Source organism: Limulus polyphemus, unplaced genomic scaffold (genome assembly GCF_000517525.1).
Source record: "Limulus polyphemus unplaced genomic scaffold, Limulus_polyphemus-2.1.2 Scaffold150, whole genome shotgun sequence".
Classification (NCBI taxonomy): domain Eukaryota; kingdom Metazoa; phylum Arthropoda; class Merostomata; order Xiphosura; family Limulidae; genus Limulus; species Limulus polyphemus.
Window position 1 is genome coordinate 809,917 of NW_013665760.1, and position 9,057 is coordinate 818,973.

General features: G+C 32.3%; 1 pseudogene; it reads left to right on the forward strand.

Moving 5' to 3' along the window:
* The window catches only part of LOC106475831, a 278,839-nt pseudogene extending 270,019 nt beyond the window's left edge, over nucleotides 1-8,820 (forward strand).
* Nucleotides 8,821-9,057: the final 237 nt, after the last annotated feature.

Here is a 9,057-nt window from a genome sequence, read left to right on the forward strand (position 1 = left end):
AATATGTTAGTATATGAGGTAGTGAAAATTCCAAATATATTGATTTTGCTTTTTCCGGTCAATTCTGCAGCAGCTATTGTAAAAATATGTGATTGTTTTTGTCTAGAAGAACATTCATCTTAGCATCAACTTTGAGAGGCTGTGTGCTCGAAAGTTTAGATTTTTAAGTCTAGCTTCAAGCCTTAAACCGACTAATTTGAGTGTATGTTTTTGTATCTTTTAATTAACTGACTCTATATTCACTCTCACATTTTCCAGATCAAATCAGTATCAACTTGCCCTGTTAAATACCCGAGTTTTCTTCAACTTTGGTTAAGCAATTCCAAGTATTGGCAACTATATACTCAACACTGTAAAACTTATTATTAGTACTATATCATAACCGAATAAGTGTTTGTCTTTATGTTCTTGTATTTTGTTTTTATTCTCATAAAAGTTAGCCTTAACTTACCCACCACGAAATATTCGTTCGCTTGACTTTTAGGGGTGTTTATTGACATGTGAACTTATAAGTTTGATTAATTATTTACTTATGTAGTGTGGTTACCTCATATAAAAATACATGTATATCTGTGTGTACCACTGATTTTTATCAGGACAAAGGAGAGAAGGCAAGCGAGAAAAAAACAGTAGAAACAATCCATCATAGGCCATTGGTCAAGATGTCCTCACTTCCAGCAAATTTTACGTTCACATTCCAAGGTTCTGTCGAAGATATTTCTGGAAATGGTAAGCACAGCTGCTGTTTCAAATGGATATTTTCTTTTGTAATTTCTGTTTTGTTTAAATTTGTGTTAGAGAATTGTTGAGATTTATTTTAATATTATTTACAGAGTATCATTCAACCTGGTATTACATATTTAATGTCAGAGTTATGTACTATTCATTTAGCGACAGTTCGTAGCACAAGAAAACAAGTACCAGATACAATAAACAAGGATGCTGAAAAAATTGTAGATATACATTAAAGAGGTTCTAGAGGTTATACAAATGCAATATATATAAATTATACGATGAACAAAAGTATTTTTATTTTTCACATGAACGTCGTCACCTTGCACTCCGACTTGTCAGAGTCAGACTGATGTTTTCACTTCACAGATGTATCCAGAGTACAGATACGTTTGTGATATATCTGATTTTTGTGTGTGCAACTAGTGTGATTTATTTCGGTCTCTAGCATCTTTTTAATAGTTCAAGATAAGAGAAGATTTTTTTAACTTTTAAAGCATCTTGATGTCAAACAATGAACTTTATAAATTAGACGTTTAAAGTAATTTATAAGCAATTAAACTTTATTTTAAAAGTCTCAAGTATCAAACAAATTGTTAGTGCCTTTTTAGTCGCATGAAGCGAGATAAGTTTGGCTATGCATGAATGTCGCAAGTATCATACCAGTAGTTCGTTTGGCTATACACGAATTTCATTAAATATAAAGCTACTAGTTTGTTTTCTTAGGCATGGATGTCGTAAGTGTGAAATAAGCAGTTTATTTGGTTATACATAGATGTCATAAGTGTCAAATAAGTAGTTTGTCTGGCTATACATGAATGTCGTTAAGTATGAAACAAGTCATCACATAAAGGGACTTAATTGTTAAATATAATAATATTTTTGTCAAATGAACTGATTTACGTATTAAATGAATATTTGGTGAGGGGAACCTAAGTGTTTTTTGTTGCTTCTGAGGAAGCTTCAGCTTCTCTCGAGTGAAAAAACATAAATCCTATACCAAGTCGTTTCACTTCTTTAGCGAAGCTAACTCAGATGGTAACTCTGGGAAAATTTCGCTGAAAAAGTGAAATGTCTTGGTATAAAGTTTATTTCAGTAACTCAAGAGGAGGTGAAGTTTATTGAACAAATAGTTAAAATTGTTTTGTCACATGAAACGAGTTACGTGTTAAACAAATAGGTAAGATTCGTTTTATTCTTAAGTGTTACAATTATGAAACAAGAATGAAAATAGTAGTTAAGACATATTTTTACAGTTGTAATACAGTTATTTTTTATTAGATGTAATGGTAATTATTTGTTTTCAGGAATTAACTTCGTCAAATAAAATTATATAATCAAGAGGAAGTCAATATCTTCTAAAGCATTTTCAATTAACGAAAGAAGTAATAATTTCTTGTTTTCGTTAAATGCAAGATTTAGTGAAAACTATCATTTTTATGTCTATCTAGTAAGACAACACTAAAAACAAAACTAATTCGCAGCGACCAGTAGACAATCTATAACAAATTGGTTTAAATTAAAGATTAGCTCGAAACTTCACGCAACTAGTTTATTCCTGTAGGTGCATTTTCCCTCTTATTATTATTTAGCTTATTTTTATCTTCGTGCGTCTCCATCAGCTTTTTATTATTGTGCTTCATACATCATATATAATAATAATAAGGTCTTCCAATTGGTCAGCAGTAAGTTTACGGATGTACAATGCTAAAATCCGTGGTTCGATTCCTACGGTAGACAGAGTGGACACAGTCTATTGTGTAGTTTTGCGCTAAAATAACAACAATATTTATGTATAATGATAATATACTCAGTAATAACTTAAATTTTTGCCCTCTAGCGACCGTCCTAAAAAAAAAGCAACAAATGCAATAATTTTGTCATACATTTTATTATAACATTTCTTTTCTGGATAGATATAATGTACTATTTGTCAGACACATATCAAAGCAATAAAAGCAATACAGGTGAATTTCAAGAATGGAATAAAATAAAAGATTTTGCATATTTGTCTACTCAGCAGGGATGTATAGAGGAAAAAAAAACACATTTTAAAGCTGGTGTAATATACTCAATAACTACACTGCATACCTTTTGTCAAGCCCCCCCCCCCAGTGGCCTAGCGGTATGTCTGTAGACTTACAACGCTAGAATTCGGGTTTCGATACCCTTGGAGGGCAGAGCACAGATAGCCCATTGTGTAGCTTTGTGCTTAATTACAAACAAACGTTTGTCGAAAATAATCTTTTTTTTGTTTATTTTTTAGATTGGCCGTGTGAACCATCTCTAATCTTTTTTATCACTATTATATCAACATGAACAACAACAATAGTTCTAGTCACATAAATCCAATCATATAATACCCTTAATAATTATTAATCTCCAGTTGTTTTGAGAACACAGTCGTTAACTTGGATACATTTTTCTTGTTTGTGCAACTCTAAACAGTATTGTTGATTGGTTGCCCTGTCGCTGTAGTGCCGAACTTAGATTAGTAGATTTGATATTTACTTCTTTATATTAAAAGCGCAATCCCTCGTAATTACATTGGGAATTTAGTGGAAAAGAAATTTATATTTAATAATAATAACAATTATGATAATAATAAATAAAATAATCTGAAAAGTAGATAAATAAAACACACACTAAAACAGCAGTATGTTGTTGCCTATCGGTTGCTTTCCTGTGGGTGGTGATTCGAAATCAGCGACGGCCCACGCTATCTGACTGCCCATTGGCAAAGGTGCTGTCACAAGACTCCACAATTGGAGGGAGGAGACCCTGTGCAAAAAATACAAAAACTTCTTTAGTGTGTAATCATAACCAAGAACAACGTGGTAAAAACTGAACCACGATTGAAATAATATTCTTTACTTGTTCCTAATAAAGTTGAACTAAGACTTGAAAAACCAGTTTTTCTCTAATAATTGGCATCATCTATAGATAGGTCTTAGTTCTCCTGGAAATCAATAACTTTCCAGCCCTACTTTTTATGACTTACAGACCATTATGAGCCAGTTTTATTTTCATAGAAAAGTATATTCGTGTTTTATGACTTCATTACTTTTAATAATTCATTTCGCTTTAATTTCAAGAGAGAGTTCATGTTTTCATTGACGTATATTTTATTCTACCCTCCTGGTGTGAAAAAGGGGTATTAACAGAGAAGCCTACTATGGCGGTACTTTTTTTTTAGAAATATTTATACCAAAGGTCTGCACTTACAAATATAATAGGACAAGTTTATTATTATACAGTAAAAACGAAGAACTTAGTTTGACCAAAACGTTGATTACTTTATTGCCTCTGAAGGCGATTTTAACCACTTTCTTTGTATATTCAGATTTTATCATAGGGTAGTTACGTTTCTTTGTTATTCTTGTTACTTTTGAGTTTATTTAATAGCAACTGGATCTACTTTTCACCATCTTCACAATACTTTTCATTGTCACTTTCTTGTCTATCCATCACCACTATCTAAAGAAGTTTCTTCCCAGTTTACAGCCTTCTGAAACGAAACCGAAAACGACAGCCATATCCGACCCAATATCTCTTTCCCGAAGAATCACCACACTCCACAGGAATTTAAACTGGAATTTAACTGTAATGATAATAGTGATTTTCTGAATCATTCTAGACCCATTTTGAAAAACTGTTCCAGGCGCTTGTTGATTGACTGCCGGTATCAGCTATGTATCCAAACAACTGAAGACTGGCACTGATACCGACGCCTCCATGGAGCAAGAAATCGGAACTTCCCAATTTTTATTTGTTGTGCGATGTATCAGAGACCTAAATTGTCAATTTTAGTTTTTTTCTCTACAATCGAAAGCTAGAAATTTGATAACCTCAGAAACATAAAATCTTTTTCTTCCAAATTATTCAATCAAAGTTCAAAGACGACTGAATCTATAGGTTCACCATACGATCCGACTTTGAACTTACCGATGTTGAAAAATCAATCTTAGGCAAAAACCTTTCAAGTATACAAAGAATAATATTTTATTTTTTGTTTTCAAAATTATTTTCTACTAATACAATTTATATTTCTTTATTAAGTTATATTTTCCCTTCCAGCTGGGCACATTACAAAGGCCTAGTTAAAGCTTTAAATTGTTCTGGTTAGCAAATGCTGTCAATGGAGAAATTTGTGGAACTCAGATTGTATACTGAGATTATAAACTCGCTGCTGTTTGTACCCCTTGGGGTCAGAGGTACGTTTATAGATTTACAACGCTTAAATCCGGCGTTCGATTGCCCGCGATGGACTGAACACAGATAGTCAATTGTATATAAACAACAACAACGCTGTTGCCGAACATAAAGTTTGATGAAAGGTCGTTTGCTCGAAACGTTGACCATTTAAGTATTTTCCTTTGTAATTTATTAACAGTTTCTTCTTATTTTTAGGTGGTATATTACTATAAAATATATTAGCTTGAATTATTTACTATGAGGGCTTGTTTGGTTGTTGTTCAACAGCACTGATATTTACCACTACACAAGGGTATTAGTGATACTGGATGTCTTGTGACTTCTTATGAACTCTCATTGGATAGAAGTATGAAGTATTAAAAGCTTTTATTTGAGTGTGTTTATTATTATTTCCAAAAAATATAGTTTCGGAAAATTTTACTTGAACCATTATTACGGCAGTTAGTTTATAAATACTGAAAGTAAAGAATGTTTGACGAATGCTATACTATACTAAGCTAATATATAAAAATTATATTACTAATAATCTAATCTAATCAGTTGTAACACACCATAACAAGAGTTTTAGTTTTGAATAAAAACAATTAGGACATCATTCAAATAAAGTTCTAAACTCCTCAATGGTTAATGTATAATTTATTCTCTAACTAAAAAAAAAAAGATAACACACAATTAAGCTTAGAAGAGTTATCTTTGAATTGTTTTATTATTATGAAACATCACTCCAGTTTAAACACATTCACTTCCTCAGCTCCCGAGATCCGTGTTGTAACTCCTGCAGCAGTGACCATTGAAGTGACGGAAGCTTTATCAGATGGTACGTCAAGTTTCTCATCTCAGGAAGAAGATCTTCCTTTGAGCTCTAATCAATTCACTCTAGAACCTGGTTTCAATCGTTTGAGTGTACACGAAGATTCGCCACCGTGTCCAGATGTAAACCTTAGTAATAGCGATGATTGTAAAACTTCGTATGCTTCTGCTTTGGTATCCTCCACTGATGAACCATCAACTTCAGATCATTTTGACCACAGCCCAGAACTGCCCGTTAAAACCAATGGTCATAGTCTAAAATGTTCCCTATCTGGTTCCTCCGTCACTAAACCTAGACTCAGGAAATCATCTTTAGTAGAAGACGAGCCTACATCATCTGCTCCTTGCCTTCCACCAAGAAACTTAAATACTCACGAAGTACACAGTTCTGACTCCTCGTCTTCTTCAGACACAGTGGATGTCAATAGTCTACCATTCATTGGAGAATCTCTCCCAGTGTTGGTCAGTACCTCATCAAAGGAGGACCTCAACTCGAAACACTTCGAGAAAATATTGAAGGACGATTCCTCAGATATAGATCAAGGGGATCTTAGCTGATTGGTCAATTGCTGTAGGCATCTTATATATTATAAAATAAAATGTGGGACATTGCATTGAATGATATAATTTTATTGGCCCACTTTTTTGTGATGCTATAATTGTATATATGTATGTAGCGGATTTAACTTTTAAGAGGTTAAATGAAAAAGTTCGGAACATTTGTAAATGTCATGTCATTTTAGTTTGCCATAACCTTTCATACTGTTTTTATGTTTAGAGTTGAATTCGTACAAATTAAGTATGCACATTTAGAGGTGGTTTCTATATTGTCTCCCCTCCGTATATGTGCACATCTACAAGTTGTTCCTCAAGTGTCCCTCTCCGTATGTGCACGTTTACAGGTTGTTCCTCAGGTGTTACCTTTATACATGTGCACTTCTAACTGTGGTTTTCAAGTGGCTTCTCAATGTTTGCACATCTAACAATGATTTCTCAAGCGGCTTTGTGTGTGTGGGTGGGGGGGGGTCACATAATGCTAGAAGTAGCTCTTCTGTATTTGCGTTTCTAAGAGGATCATCAGTGAGGCTCTTCTGCTGTGTTCATCTGAATGTGATTCCTTGAGGAATTGCTCTGTGCTTGCCCATAGAGCGGTTGTGACCGAGGTGACTTTATGCGATACTTCTTGTGACGACGTATCTGTTATTATAATAAGTGACTCCTTTGCGAATCGACAACAGGAGATACTTTTTGAAGTGGTTTCCCTGTACATGCACATAAGACGGTAATTCTTCAGAGACTTCTTTATGTTATTGCTAGCCTATATGCAATGATTCAGGATGTACAAATGAGGTTGTATAAATGTGTAGCGTTTAAACGTTTTGATTGGAGGGATTACTTATGATTTTTCAAAGCAAAGTGAACAATAAAGTAGCTATTATTTCCTTGTTCAGCAAACATCTAAAAGAAAAGCTTGATCCATGTAACAGTAAAATATCTTTACAGTGCTATACGTTACACTAAAATTGAAATTTTCTAATATTTAGGACAATCATGAAGAGCATTTTATAACACAAAATCGTATTTGAATCTTCAGGTATATTAAAATATGTTTTCTCACACATCTGTTAGATACGAATGATATGTGTAGATACAGAATTTACTATTTCGTTAACTGTTTGTAAAAGAATTTTAAGCATTAGTTGGTTTGTTGATGTTTCGGATGAAACCCGTGTTTACGGTACAACTAAAGAGTTGTGTTACTTCTAGTAAGTAACATTTGACTAGCAGCTTTATAACACCGAATAATATGGGTATTGTGAAACGTTTTTAATTAATTCAAAGTTTCCTTAAAGTTGAATACTTCAAATAAGAAGGCAACTGGTATAATGAGTACAGTTTGTTTATATCATTTATAATTTAAGTAATTCAAACATTGCAAAGATTAACGATTTACATACCTATCAACATCAAGAAAAAATGATCTTGTAGAACCATCAGGTTTGACCAACAAACCAAAATATACTGATTGATATAAAAAAGGTCATTTGATATTTCTCTAAATATAGTTTAGAAACTCAAACTAACCTTATTAATCTTTATGTTGATCAATTAAATAGTTCTAAATTTACGAAGAGATTAATTGAAGTCAAAAATGATTAAGTCAAAGTGTAATCGGTTAGAAACAAGCTCACCAGGTAAACGTGGAGCCACTATCAATGTAATGTATCTATAACATAGCTTACGGTTACTAGTTGTTATTCTTTGTATTAATGTTGGATATTGTCGCATTATTTATTTTATAATTTACTACACATATTAATCATTATTTCTTATCAGTTTTTTTATATCTTTAACAGTGCTATATAAGTTGCATGAAATATAAAGATATAGTCAGTAAAGATTTGTGAAATCGTGCTGCCGTCTAGCGTCAAAACTTAAGTGATTATATTCGAATGAAAATATTTTTCGAACAAATTTAATATGGTTGAATTTTAATTAATTGCTTTTAATTAATGTAATTCCAATTTTGTTATTCAGTTAAATTGGGCGTATATATATGAATTTATAAAGAACGTTTATACGTTAACTAACATTTATAGGAGCGTGCTGAGATGAATTCAGAAAATAACTTTGTTTTTGTGAAGCAATTTGAAGAACATTGCAATTAAGGAAATAATGAACTCTAAAATAATCAGTTAAAATACCAATAATAATATCAGAATTACATGTTTTCCGAAAAGACGTGGAACAATTCCGTCGCTTTTTCCGCATCTGTAGCGTCAGATCTGCCACATTTATTTGAGTCAAACTTTCTTTTGTACCTGGTTTTACCTGATATAAATAAAACTACAAAAACCATTTTAAACCTTTAAACTAAAGTAGCTGTGCCAAACTAATGAGGCTCTTGTAGTTGTATGTTCTCTAATTATAGTTTTGTGTTAATTTCTGGTTCCAATTCGTTATTATTTCGCAGCCACTTGCAAATGTTTAATATACATTTAGTTTAAAAGCGATAATTGTTCCAAATACAAGTTTACAGCTTAATAAAGTTTATGCATTGGATTTCTTGACTGTAGTGATTTCAGAGTGAAATTGTTGATTGTATTGAAATATTGGCTACAGATAAAGAAGTATCAAAAATGATATTGAAAGCTTTGTTTTTCGATTGTATGTTTTTTACTCTGCATTTTATTGATATGTTATTTTAGTAACCAGATAAAAGATATATCTCATTTCAAGAAAATTTTCAGTGTTAATTTCATTACATTTCTTTTTATAATAATTTAACGCTTATTTCCG